Here is a 14509-nt window from a genome sequence, read left to right as displayed (position 1 = left end):
TTATTTGCAAAAAAATTCTTGTTTTTCTCTTTAGGTTTTTAAGTAATCTTTGTTTACTGCAAAAATATTTGTTTTAGAAAATTTTTATAATTAGTTGGACAATCAATTGGTCAAGTAATTCCCCTCCCCACACTTGAATCTCACATTGTCCTCAATGTGACAAGATTCATGAAAATATAAAAATTATAATTGAGTATCTTTGGTAAAAATGGAGAGTTACTTCCCTACGGGTTAACGAAATTTCGACAGAGCGTCCCCTGTTTTTCGTCTGTTTTCCTGTTTTTGTACCTGTATAATATAAAACTGCAAACATTCACAAACAACCAAGCATAAACTGCTGAAAATTGGCTATAGAATCATCCATCCCTTGCCCTATCGGGCTAAATTAGTACCTAGCATAATGTCTTTGGCACCCACGGCCATAAAAATCTCCAAACCAACATAAAATCAAACAAACAAGTGCGACGAAAAATAAATTGTTCAAAACACACATAATAAATTCATAAAATACTACCAACCAATGCTCGTGCCCGACCTACCAGTGCCGCCAGTCATCAGTTACCCGTGTCCGGGTCAAATGGTCCCCACTGCCTGTCCATGCGATAGCCCAAACGATCAATCTCTCGCTTCGTCTCTGCATATTCGGCTGCTCGTTGTGCATCTGAGGCAGCCATCTGCTCTGTAATCCTGTTAAATGAGGTGGTAGTGTAAGCTGAGAATTAATCAATAAGTCCATATATACCCTCGAAAGAGTATCGGCTATCGTGTGATGAACTGGGGCCGGCCCTGGATGAAGATGGGCCTCCTCTCTGATGGTAATTTCGGCGGCGTTGTTGTCTGGGTGGTGATTGTCGTCTCTCATGCACATCCTGTATCATCATCTCTAACGGGTCTTCTGGGTCCCAAACTTGATTGTTCTTATCACAAAATCTCCACACACCCGGGCTGATTTGCTGAATCATCTGCATGCTTTTACAGTAATCGAGGTTGAGAGCTATCGGGTCTAGGCTTGGAGTTCCTTCTGTGTCTGCACCATAAGCCCTGTAGAGGTTGTAGATCCAGGGACCACCGAAGATCGGGGTATTTCCTCGGGCAGTAGCATTTTACATGAAAAGTTTGCAAAATAGCATAGTGGTATTGCATGGTAGTTCGTTTTTCATGTAGTACAATGCCCAAAGATCCCTCAGGTTGACAACCCCTTCAATCTGTCCTCGAGCTGTGACGGTATGACTCAGCAAACGGTGGATGTACCTCATGAGCGGGTCACGCAATGTTGTGCTTTTTGAAACGCTCGGTCTATACGTTGTTATTCCATAACTCAACTGTTCCCAAGCTTCTTCCCTTATGGCACCTGCTTCAGCTTCATCATCATCACCTTCATCTGTAAATGTTGTTTTAGCCTCGAACCAGATATCTGTGTCAGTTTCCTCGGTCGTGTAAATTCCCAAATCAACTCCCAGTTGGGGTGACAGAAGTTGTATGCCAAATACCCCCACATCAGAACTCGATTGCCTTGTTATCCCACATGTCAAACTTTTTCTTCTTTATGTTGAACGAGGCCAGGAATTCTTTTGTAAGTTCCGTCACTGAATCCCCTGTCTGGTTAAAAACCCGTCTCCAAGGTCCCTTCACAATGTTCTGATAGCGGTCTCATTGGTTGACGTGTCTTAGGGTTTCTTCACATGCATGGAAGTGGGCTTCTGGATATCTGTTGTTGAGATAAGTTAATCTTTCGTTTGCCAATCGGTCCTTTGTCTTATGGTTTACGAAGACTAGGCATGCATGAACTTCTTCTCCATACTCGGCCATCTGCAATTTACACTCAATTTAGTCAAAAATCATGAAAATTTGCAATTTTGCTGAAACAGAGAGCAAAGCACGGCGGCGTGCTTTCAGAAGCATGGCCCCGTGTTGCTGCTTCTGGTTCAGTTTCCTTTGATGTTTGACATTTGGTTGACCACGACTCGTGTTGTTTTGGGTACGACTCGTGTTTTTAATATCGATTTCTAACTTACTCAGACTCGAACCCTCGTTTCTAACCGATTATATCAATTGGGTTTAATGGTGTGTCGGGTATTTATGCTAACACCCAAAACCCGAATTGTTTCTTTCAATTAAACCCTAACCATCAAACATTTACCAATCTATTCATCATATGCAAGAAAATTAACCCATACCCCTTTCGGGTTTTGACCCGATTTGGTCGATTTGAGCGATTTTTGGGTTAGACTAAACCTAAAATGACGAATTTGGACAATGCAATTGTTAAATTAACATACCTTAGGTTTAGAATCGAATATTTGATGAAGAAATTAGCAAAATATTTGAAGGTCGGCGGTTTTCGGTTCAGAATGTAGTGATATTAGGGTTGGAGGTTGGAGAAAGTTATTTTATTAAGTTAAAACTCGTAACTGCTCTGTGACCAAAAACACGGCCCCGTGCTTTTAGAAGCACGGTACCATGCTGCTTAGTGCAGACAGTACTGTTTTTAAATTTTGTTTATTTGTTGAACTGGTTAGCTGGTTTGTTTTTAACTGAGTTTTTATTATTATATTAACATGGTAGTTAAAAATCCTAGATTTCATTAAAACATAAAACTAAAGACATAATTAAAGATAGATGAAATGAAAAGTACAACAACAATTCTCGGGTCCTAACACATAGTATTAGCGGGAACAACTTAAACACGAAACGAAGTCATAACTTCAACGGCCACCACTCTCGAACAAGTCCTGGATGTGTGGTGGTGCTCGTTTAGCTTCCAAAAGTTCGTCAAGCTTCTTGTTGAGCGTAACGATTTCTCGGTTGAAGTCACATCTTTGTGGTGGCCATCCACAACATGGAAGTTCTCGAACCTAAGCAGGTCGACTTTGTTAATTAACTCGACTACTCGAGCCTCGGTTTGCATGTTGCTTTCAACTTGATCTCTTACGATGCATTGGAGTCTCATGATTTCCTCCTCACGAAAGGAAGATTCATGTTGTTTCCCCTTCTTCAGTGGCCTCCATTCAACCCGTTTTCCTTCCATTTAGGTAGTTTGTGTTTGGTGTGAATAGAATAGTGAATTTATGTATGCATTATATAGAGACTGGAAAGTTGAACACGGCCCCGTGCTTTCAAAAACACGGCCTCGTGCTGCTAGAGGAATAAATGTTTCTGAGTCAGAGAATTGTACGGAGTCAGCGCGTATCATGCTGAAGATTCTGAGGTGACCACGGCCTCGTGCTTAGGAAAGCACGGCCCGTGCTTTTTGTCACAGTGAATTTTCTTTTAATTTTCAACACGATTCAAGATCCGGAATTTTTAGAATGACGTTTATTGTGATAATTAGGAAGTTTGGTCATCTAAAAATTACTTTTCATTAAATAAAGATCCTAGAACAATTACGGGATAAGCCCGGGTTTCCTAAGAAAAGGAAATAATCGGGTTAAGCCCGAAGTCCTAACACATTGTGCTTAATGCACTTGTTTACACATGAAAACGGAAAGTTAAGTTTCCTAGAATTCCCCGAAAGGCTCTCCTCCTCCGAATGGTCCTGGTGGTGGAAAATACGTGAATCCGAGAACTTGAAACTGGAGTTGCTCGTTGATGTCTTGGAGTTCCATTTTCATGTTTTCCACTGATTCGGTGAGTTGTACGAGACGCATCTCCGCAAGGAGATTTATTTCGGTGAGTTCTTTCACGAGTTCATGAAGTTTCAAGAGAAGCTCGTTTTTGGACACATGGATGTCGGGAAACGGGGATTGCTTCACTCATCTCAGTTAGCATGCTGAATTATCAGAGGTTTTTGGTTTTGGTTTTGGTTTGTGCAAGGAATGAAATGACACAAGGTGCCTTTTAAAACCAAACAGGAAACCGAGCACGGTACCGTGTCTTTGGAAGCACGGCCCCGTGTTTTTGCTCTGACAATTCTGTTACAAACCAGTCTGACTGAGATTTTTGCAGCGTAGATGCCGGCCCGCATTTTTAGGCACGGGACCGTGCTTTTGAAAGCACGCCCCCGTGGTTTTCTAAAATTAATTTTTTTTTTAACAAATATTTACAGGGCCTAGTTTTGTAAAGGTCTGGGCCAGACCTTGTTTCCTTAATTTCTTAGTTAAAAAGTTTGGAGGGTTAATACCTCCAACACTTCTTTAAGTGGACCTTCGATGTATGGTTTTAATCGATGTCCATTCACTTTGAACTTCTGGCCGTTTGAATTTGAAATTTCGATTGTCCCATAGTCAAAAACTGATTCGACTACGTATAGACCTGTCCACGGGATTTCTGTTTTGCTGGGAAAAGACGTAAACGAGCGTAGTATAACAGTACATGATCGCCAGTTTGAAAATTTTTGTTTCCTTTTAAATGAGCATCGTGTATGCGTTTAGTCTTTTCCTTGTAGAACCAGGAATTTTCGTAGGCCATTGTTCTCAGTTCCTCGAGCTCACGAATTTGGTCTTCCCGGTTTGCTCCGGCGGACGTTAGATCAAAATTCACTGCTCTGAGGGCCCAATAGGCTTGTGTTTTAATTCTACTGGTAGATGACACGCCTTCCCGTAAACGAGCTTGAAGGGTGTCGTTCCTATGGGAGTTTTGTAGGCCGTCCTGAGGGCCCACGATGTGTCATCGAACTTTTCTGCCCATTTTTTGCGATTCATCCCTACACTTCTTTCCAAAATTCTCTTAATTCCTCGATTCGAGACCTCTACCTGCCCATTGGTCTGAGGGTGATATGGTGTTGCCAGTCGGTGATGGACCCCATACCGTGCTAAGACCTCTCCATCAGGGTGTTACAAAGTGGGTACCTCTGTAGCTGATTAGGGCTTTCGGAGTACCGAATCTCGAAAATAACTCTTTCAGAAATCGTATAACTACTCGAGCATCGTTAGTGGGAAGAGCTTGTGCTTCTACCCATTTAGACACGTAGTCGACTGCTACAAGGATGTATTTATTTCCGAATGAGTTAGGAAACGGCCCCATGAAAGCTATTCCCCATACATCAAAGATTTCACAAATTTGAATGCCCTTTTGAGCCATCTCATTTTTTGATGAGATGTTCCCGGCTCTTTGACAAGCATCGCATGCTTAGATCAAAGTATGTGTATCCTTATATATAGTGGGCCAGAAAAATCCTGCATCAAACACTTTCCTGACCGTGGTGGCGGTACCATGGTGTCCTCCTGTTGGTCCTTCATGGCAGTGTTTGAGAATGTCAAAGGCTTCCTTGCCTACTACGCACCTACGAATGACTTGATCCGCACCTATTCTAAATATGTATGGATCTTCCCATAAGTAAAACTTAAGATCGGAGAAGAATTTCTTCCGCTGTTGGTGGCTAAGCCCTTTTCTAAGGATCCTACAAGCTAAGTAGTTTGCGAAGTCGGCATACCAAGGACTTTCATCTTTTTCTTCTATGACTCCTTGAATGCGCAGAGGATTTCATATGGAAAATTATCATTGATACTTTCTTCGTGAAGTTCTTCGGGAGTTGGACAATCTAAACGTGAAAGATGGTCTGCGGCTACATTCTCTGCTCCCTTTTTGTCCTTAACCTCGATGTCGAATTCTTGGAGTAGTAGGATCCATCGGATGAGTCTGGGTATGGCATCTTGTTTGTTGAATAGGTAACGTATTGCTGCATGATCGATGTAAACTATGGTTTCGGAAAGAACTATGTATGATCTAAATTTTTCAAAGGAAAATACTACTACTAGTAACTATTTTTCTGTTGTGGTGTAATTCTCTTTTGCATCGTTAAGAGTTTTACTGGCATAGTAAATTGGGTGAAAGTGCTTTTCTTTGCGTTGTCCGAGTACGGCTCCAACTGCAAAGTCACTTGCATCGCACATGATTTCGAATGGAAGGTTCCAATCGGGTGTAGCAATCGGTGCGTTGACAAGTTCGTTTTTTAATATGTTGAATGATTCAACACATTCTTCAGAAAAGACGAATGGTGCGTCTTTCTTCAGAAGTTTGGTCATAGGTCTAGCAATTTTGGAGAAGTCTTTTATGAAGCGGCGGTAGAATCCTGCGTGTCCTGGAAAACTTCTAATGGCCTTGACTGAAGTTGGCAGCGAAAGTTTGGATATGGTTTCTATTTTGGCCCTATCAACTTCTAGTCCGTCCTGAGAAATCTTGTGACTAAGAACAATGCATTCCTTTACCATAAAGTGGCATTTTTCCCAGTTGAGCACTAGATTTGCTTCTTCGCACCTAGCTAACATTTTGTCTAGGTTTTTCAGGCAATGATCGAAGGAGTCTCCAAAGACTGAGAAGTCGTCCATGAAGAATTCCATAGAGTTTTCGATCATTTCATGAAAGATGGCCACCATGCAACGCTGGAAGGTGGCTGGAGCATTACATAGTCCAAATGGCATTCTTCGGTAGGCGAAGGTTCCGTATGGACATGTAAAAGTGGTTTTCTCCTGATCTTCAGGAGCAATGGGAATCTGAAAGTATCCGGAAAATTCATCAAGAAAACAGTAGAACATTTTTCCAAATAATCGTTCGAGCATTTGGTCTATGAAATGAAGTGGGAAATGATCTTTTCTTGTGGTGTCATTAAGCTTTCGGTAGTCGATGCAAACTCGCCAGCCTGTGATGGTTCTCATTGGTATTAGCTCGTCCTTCTCGTTCATTACGACTGTCATTCCTCCCTTCTTGGGTACTACTTGAACGGGACTAACCCAAGGTGAATCCGAGATCGGGTAGATTAATCCGGCATCAAGCAGTTTGATTACTTCCTTCTTCACCACATCTTGCATGTTGGGATTGAGACGTCTTTGATGTTTGACCACGGGTTTGTATTCCTCCTTCATGAGGATTTTGTGAAAGAAGGACTGATGCCCTTGATATCCATGATCTTCCATACGATAGCCTTCTTATGGTTTTTAAGAACCTTAAGAAGTTCGTCTTTCTCTTCTTTAGAAAAGTTAGATGAAATAATTACTGGAAGTTGAGAATCTTTTTCTAGAAAGGCGTATTCGAGATGTTTTAGTAGTTCTTTTAATTCTAAGGCTGGTGGTTCTTCGATTGATGGTTTTGATTTTTCATTATTTTCACTGATTTCGTATATCATTTCTGATTCTTTGTGGTAGTTATCATTGAAATTTTCGTTCTCTAAAATGGGTTTGTTGAGTGTTTTATCTAAGACTTGTGTTTCTAAGGGAGTGTTGATGGAGGAATCTCGCATATATCAACTTACGATGGAGTCTATGATGTCAACACAATATAAGGTGTCATCGTGCTGTTGCGGATATTGCATAGATTTTCCTATGTCAAAAGTGATTGCCTCGTCATTGATCCTGAGAGTGAGTTTACCGATGCAAACATCAATGATAGCCTTTGAGGTGGCTAAAAAGGGTCTTCCTAAAGTTAGAGGTACGCTTTTGTCTTCCTCCATGTCTAGAATCACAAAATCTACTGGGAAAACAAACTTGTCAATTTTGACAAGCATGTTTTCAACAACGCCCCGAGGATATTTAATGGATCGGTCAGCTAACTGAATGCTCATGCGGGTGGGCTTTGGTTCTCTTATCCCTAGTTTGCAAAAACCGCATAAGGCATTAAATTAATACTAGCTCCTAGGTCAGCCAAGGCATTGCTAACAGATAAATTTCCTATAACACAAGGGATAGTAAAGCTCCCTGGATCGGTCATCTTTTTCGGTAGCTTGCTTTGGAGGACAGCTGAACATTCTTCACTTAGGGTGACATGCGAGAGCTCCTCCAGCTTCCTTTTGTTTGTTAGCACTTCTTTGAGAAACTTGGCATATTTTGGCATCTGAGCAATAGCCTCGACAAAAGGGACGTTGATATGGAGTTGTTTAAAGAGTTCTAGAAACTTCCCATACTGGGCTTCCAATCGCTCCTGCTTCAGTCTTTCAGGGTATGGAATAGGCGAAACATAGGTTCGGAATGGCTCCTTAGGCTGTACTGTGCTTGTTGGGGTCAGCCTTTCCTGCGTTTCGTCAGGAGACTTTTTCTCCATAACCGGTTCTGAAGTTGGTGAGACAACAGTGGTTGTACCGCTCCTGAGTGTAACGGCGTTAGCTGTTGCATTCGGGTTGGTGATTGTGTTGCTTGGAAGAGTGCCAGGTGGTCTTTCGGATAATTGTCGGGCAATTTGTCCGATTTGGGTTTCTAGGTTCTGAAGTGATGCTTGTTGACTTTTGAGATCGGCTTCATGTTTTAATAATACTCCGCTGATATCAACAGCTCTTGAGTCGGCTTTCTTTTCTGCTTCATTTGTTTTGGTCATCAGTTGGATTAACATTTCTTTGATCTTAGAGTAGCTTGGGTTTTGATGGCTACTAGAACTTTGATCTTGAAATTGAGGTTTAGGCTGGAAGGGTTGATTCATTGGTCTTTTTTCGAATCCAGATAAAGGTTGAGTGTTACCTTCGTCTTTCCAGCTGAAATTCGGGTGGTTTCTCCATCCTGGATTGTAGTTATTGCTGAAAGCGTTGTTCTGTCGAGCGATGAAATCGACTTCTTCCATGGCCATAAAGACTTGTTTACAGTCACTTGTCTTATGATTTCCCCACAAGTGTCACAGGTGAGTCTGGTTTTTGATAGCTCGGCTTGAAGTTGTTCGAATTTTTTAGAAAGGGCTTCAAGTTGTGCTGTGACATGAGTGTTGGAATCAACGTGGTGTATTCCTTTATGGGTAGGTGTAGATCTTGGTGGGTTGTAAGAGAAACTTTTCTTTGCGGCCTTCTCCAGGACTTCAAATGCTCCGTTAGGTGATTTGGATCCCAGGTCTCCACCAGCGATCTGGCCGATGGCCTGTTTGTTTTGACTGGATTGTGCGTCAAAGAAAGTTTGAACTTGTAACCATACGCTCAGTCCATGATGTGGGCATCTTCTCAGAAGACTTTAGTATCTTTCCCATGCTGCGTGTAACGATTCACCATCATCAGTCCGGAATCCGGTAATGCTGGCTCGGTATTTGGCAGTTTTATCGGGCGGAAAATATTTGAAGAGAAACTGTTCAACCATCTGGTCCCAAGTGGTGATGGAACCAGAAGAAAGAGATTCTATCCATTCTAGGGCTTGGCCCCTTAGAGAGAAAGGAAAGAGTTTAAGATTGATTTGATCTTCTGAACAGTTTTGGATTTTAAAGGTTCCGCGGATTCGTATAAATCGAGATATGTGAGAAAGAGGGTCTTCGTCGAGGAGACCATGAAATTGACCTGAATTTTCCACCATATGAATGGTGCTAGATTTTATTTCGAAATTTTCGGTGATTTCGGGTGGAGCCACTCCATTGCCGTAGCCTTCGAGAGATGGCTTGGCGTACTGACTCATGTTCGGCTCATTGTTCTGGGCTGCCATCATTTCTTCGGTTTGATTTTCTCCTGATGTAGTGGCGTCTACTGATTCGTCTTTGATTGCTTCGGCCGTTTCTGTTGTCCGTTTACGTGCTCATCGACGAAAGAGTCATTACGGTTCAGAAATTGGAGAAACAAGCTCAGGCTCAAAAGTAAAGGACATACATGGGACTAAATCAAAATTAAACACTAAAGTAAAAGTTAGCTAAAGTTAGTCTAAGTTAAAGTATAAGTTAGGCTAAGCTATTTTAAACTAAACTAAGGTCTAGGTTAACTAAGCTAAAGTAAGGTAAGGTAAATAAAGGTAAAAAGTAGGCTAGCCGTAAAATTATATATTTTAGTATTTAATAAAATAAAATATAAGTTAAAAATTTTGTACAGTTATAAACAATGATTAAATTAAGATCGTTCTTAGAAACGTACCGTGTCCCCGGCAACGGCGCCAAAAACTTGATGCGTGTGCGCGTATAGTAGTAAAATATAAAAGGATTGAATGATTTGTTTTTGCACAAGATCATGTTTTAAATTTATAAAAGTGATTTCTACAAAGACTAAACACACACAAAATAGGCAAGTGTACCTATCGTATATGGAGAATAGTATTGGTAAGAACCAAGTATCGATCCGTGGACACAAATGTTTCTAATGATAAATCGTTGTTTACTTCAATCGGAGGTTTTGTATTTTCTGTGAGGTGGCAAGGCCCCGTGGTTGGTAGGCACGGCCCCGTGTTTTTTAGTGACATGTGCTCAATTCTTCTTTGTCTTTTCTGTACTCTCGTCCACAGCCCCGTGCATGATAAGCACGGCCCCGTGCTTTTGCTTCCAGATTTTGTCTTTTCTTGTGTCAGAAGCATGGGGGCGTGTTTCTTGAGGCATGGGGGCGTGTTTCTTTGTTTTCTTGTGTTTTTTTCTGTTTTTCTTCGTCTTTTTGCTTGTTTCTTCTTTTGGGGCTTGGTTTCACCTAAAATTATGTTTTATTATGATAAGTAGCCTTTTATGCTATGTTATTAGATAGAAATTGCAGTTTTTAGAAATTATTTGATGCCGAAAAGATGTATATTTCTATGTACATCAGGCTTGATAGGTTAGTAGCTGTGTTTAAGTGGACAACAATACCGGCAATCACGGTCAATATGTCGAGCTGTTTCTTGTGATTTAATAATGATAAATAATCTGGGAGTTTGTTGTTTTTCACTTGGTTATGATCATGTGTAGTTTCCCTTTTCAGGGATGAAAAAGTCTTAAGTGTGGGGATGTTTGATGTGCTGTAAAACACACTTACTTTCCGTACCTTTTTATCATGTTTTAAGTGCTTAATAGTATAATAAATAATAGTTATGGCTTGTTTTTATATGATCTTACAAAGTTTAATAATTGTTGTAGGTCATGAGTTTTACAAGAGAAAAGGTTCGGGTTTATGAAGACAAAAGAAGCCTTTATGATCAAGTTTGAAGACTACAACTCAAAGCCCGACCCAAGCCCACAAGAACCAAGCCTTTCATGTATTATTATATAATATATCATAAAAATAAAAAAAACCCAAACAAGTGGGCAGCCCCTATCCCGATCGGAATTTAACAAGGAAGAAAAAATCAGTTTGGATAGTTGGGTATTGTGGTTGGCTAGGAGGGTTTAGTGAGTTGTCTCCTTTAAGGAAACACACAAGACTAAGTTGTGTGGCTGTAAAAACTAATGTGAGCAGCTAAAAGAAAATAGTATAATATTAAAAACTCAACCAAAACCCTTACAACCTGGTCCGATCAGACAACCCCATTGCAAAGGGAAAAATTGTTTTTTATTTGTAATTGTTGAGCCAAGAGGAAGAAGAGGATTGTTAAGGACAACTTGGTACAACAGCTCGGGGTATTTTTCATCAATAAACTCAGCCATATACTTGAGTATTACGCCCATAAACTTTGTGTTCTTGTTCAAGATTCATAACTTGTTGATTTGATCTTTTAACTTGAATTGTTTTGCAATTAAATTGAAGATTGAGTTGTGCTTGATTGATATTGATTATTGAATGAGTTTAATTATGTTTTGGTTGAGTTTTATGATGTTTACATTAAGTAATTGTTGTTGTCCAAAAATCATGTTAGGCTAAACTTGTTAGTTCTACCTAGGTTAGATGAATATTGTTAGGTTTTAGTGAGTTTTATGTATTGTTGATCATCATGACTTGATTTTTTAATGAAAGTTTGGTTTAATATTGAATTAGGTTGTGTTTAGTGGCTGTGTTTTTATTAATTATACTCATATACCTCTTGCTTTGATTGATTGAATCAGTTTTGATTGATTTTAGCTTGTTTGAACTCTTTACTTTGTGTTTAGAGATTATTTGCGGGGTGTACAACCATGGGGTTTAAGTGGGTATGTTAATTGATTAGATTCAGTGGGGTTTAAGTAGGCACCTTCTTAGAGACCGAGAGGTGATAGGAAGTAAGGTCGTCTCATAGCTTTTACTTGTTAGGATTAGGATCGCGCGAGAGCGGGTTCGGTTCTTGTCGGGTTTGGATTTGTGAGCAATTAGTTGATCTAGTTTAAGTTAAACCAAATTGTTCCTCTATCCTTGGTTGCGTAGTATTCGTTTCCATTAGGGTCGTGTGTCGGTGAGTCCGAGAGGAGAGTCGACATTAGAACACTTTAGCAACTCGTTTCCCGGTTTGTTTTTAAAATCAAGTGTAAGTTAGAGTTTGTTGGTGAAACCGAGAGGTGATCTAGCTTTCTTGAGTGAACCTTAGTTGTGTCATCCTTAGATAGCGGTGTCGTGAGATTCTTCAATCTATTAGCTTATTATACCTTCAATATGATTCTTACCTAGGTAGACGTTTTCTCCAATTGCAGTTAAGTTTCTGAATTCCGTTAAGTGTTTCATTAAGTCTTGTTAAGTTAAGTGTAGTTATTTAATTTAGTTAAAGTAAATTAGGCCAAGTAGTTAATTATTAAAAATCATTTAAAAAAAATATCATTCTTAGGAAGGTCTTGTCTAGGGTTTAGTGATCATAAGTGTTTTCACGTGTCCTTGTGTTCGATACTCGGACTTCCTTAGTTCTATACTACTTAAGATCGGTACACTTGCCGGTTGTGTGTGGATTCATTAGGAGTTTCGTTTAATAAATTTGAAGCTTAGTTGTGAGTTACTTAAAAAGAGCATTCATTAGACACACATCAATCCTTTATCAAAAGAAATATTATAACTAGATTTGGTATCCCGTCTGAAATTATTTGTGATAATAGATCCTAGTTTATTAGGAAAAAACTACTAACTTTTGTGACAGTTGGGGTATAAAGATGATCACTTCTACATCACTCCATCCACAAGCTAATGGTCAAGCATGGTCAAGTAACAAAATCATCATCAACAACTTGAAGAAGAAACTAGGATCCAAGAAAGGCAAGTGGACTGAGGAACTTCCTTACGTTCTTTGGGCTGATAGAACAACACTCAAGAATGCAACTGGTCAAACACCCTTCTCATTGGTGTTTGGAGCAGAAGTTGTGATTCCTACAGAGATGGTGGTTCCTAGTGCCAGAATAAGCATCTGTGATCCTCAGGCAAACAACGAAAGTCTTATCCAGGATCTAGACACTGTTGATGAGATCATAGACTTAGCAAAGATTAGAATGGCTGCATATCAACAAAGGATGGCTGGGGCATATAACAAGAACATCATAATTCGAAGATTTCAAGAAGGAGATTTGGTCCTAAGGAAGGTTTTCCAAAATACAACTAATCCTGCAGAGGGAAAGTTAGCACCCAAGTAGGAAGGGCCCTACTTGATCGAGTCAGAAGCAGGAAAATGGGCATACCACCTACTTACAATGAAATGTGATCGACTACCAAGAGCCTGGAATGTCATTCATCTTAAAAAGTACTTCATGTAATCATGATCAAGGATCCTTAAAAGATCAAAGATCCCTAAAGTTGGTACAATCTTATCTTATTATTCCTTTCGGATTTTCATTACTAATTACTAACAGAAGGAAATAATATTCTTAGCATTCACTTTTGTCAAGCTTTAAGTTTATGTAGACAATGCAGATTTCAATAGAGAATACAATGGTTAAGGGTTTGGCCACCTCTCTCCCACATTTAAGGTATAATCTCAATGACTATACCTTCTAAGGTTTTAAGGTTTTCACCTTTCTTACGAATTAGAGTTTTGACACTCCCGCCTATAGCGCATGCTATCCAAAGTATAGTTCAAGGCAATGAGACCGATATACGCTTAGTGGCTAGCAATTTCATTGATTTCGGCTATATGGAGGATCCTAAAAAAATAATGGTAGATGTACCATATAAAAGGTTTCTAACATTTTCATGTTAGCTAAGGTTTTGGCGGTTTCACGTCACTTACGTTTGGGCTAGATCCCAGTTTGGGCCAGACCCCCAGTTTAACATCCGTATCTTTGGGCTTGACCCCAGTTTCCTTAAGTTTAACATTCATATCTTTGGGCTTATCCCTAGTTTGTTGGGCTTGTCCCCAGATTTTTGGGCTTGTCCCCAGTTTCTTGGGCTTGACCCTAGTTCATATGATTATTTGACTTAAAATCCTAAAATATTTGCATCAGGTATCTACAAGCGTTGTGAAAGTATTTATGGTAACTTAGGTCTAATCAGACCTTATGGTATGATCTTTACTTATCAAGTTGTATTCATTCAAATTATACCTTTGGAAATCATTATATTCAAGGATCCAAGATCTTAATTTATTTTTGAAAGGATAATTATCTTTAAAACTTAAAAAAAAAAAAAAAAAAAAAAAAAAAAAAAAAAAAACTAGACTATAACAACTATGTTTTCATAATGATAAACAATCAGCAAATAGATAAAAGATTAGAGTTATTATTAAGTCACCATGATTTACCAAAAACATTAACCCGGATTTCACCATTTAAACATGGACCCTCCACCCATGTTTAACAGGTGTTACTAGATGTTCATGATTTGCAGTGAGAATAAGATGTGTTGGATATATAGCCTGAAGGGAAGTTCTCAAGAAAACTCTATAGATACATGATAATTATATCTAGCTTGTCAAATATCATCTATTTTTGCAGGAAGTTTGAATTCGAGGGCAAAACTGTGATTTTATCACAACCGCCGTTTTGGGGGGCAATTGTTACGGCACGGAAATTTGACAATGCGGATAAATTATCCTAGCATATGTTCTGGATCAGCTATCCTTAGCAT

The sequence above is a fragment of the Bidens hawaiensis genome, unplaced genomic scaffold, assembly GCF_021521415.1.
Source record: "Bidens hawaiensis isolate Kalapana, Puna unplaced genomic scaffold, B.hawaiensis_p1.1 tig00011541_1, whole genome shotgun sequence".
Lineage (NCBI taxonomy): Eukaryota > Viridiplantae > Streptophyta > Magnoliopsida > Asterales > Asteraceae > Bidens > Bidens hawaiensis.
Note: the sequence above shows the minus strand (reverse complement) of the source record.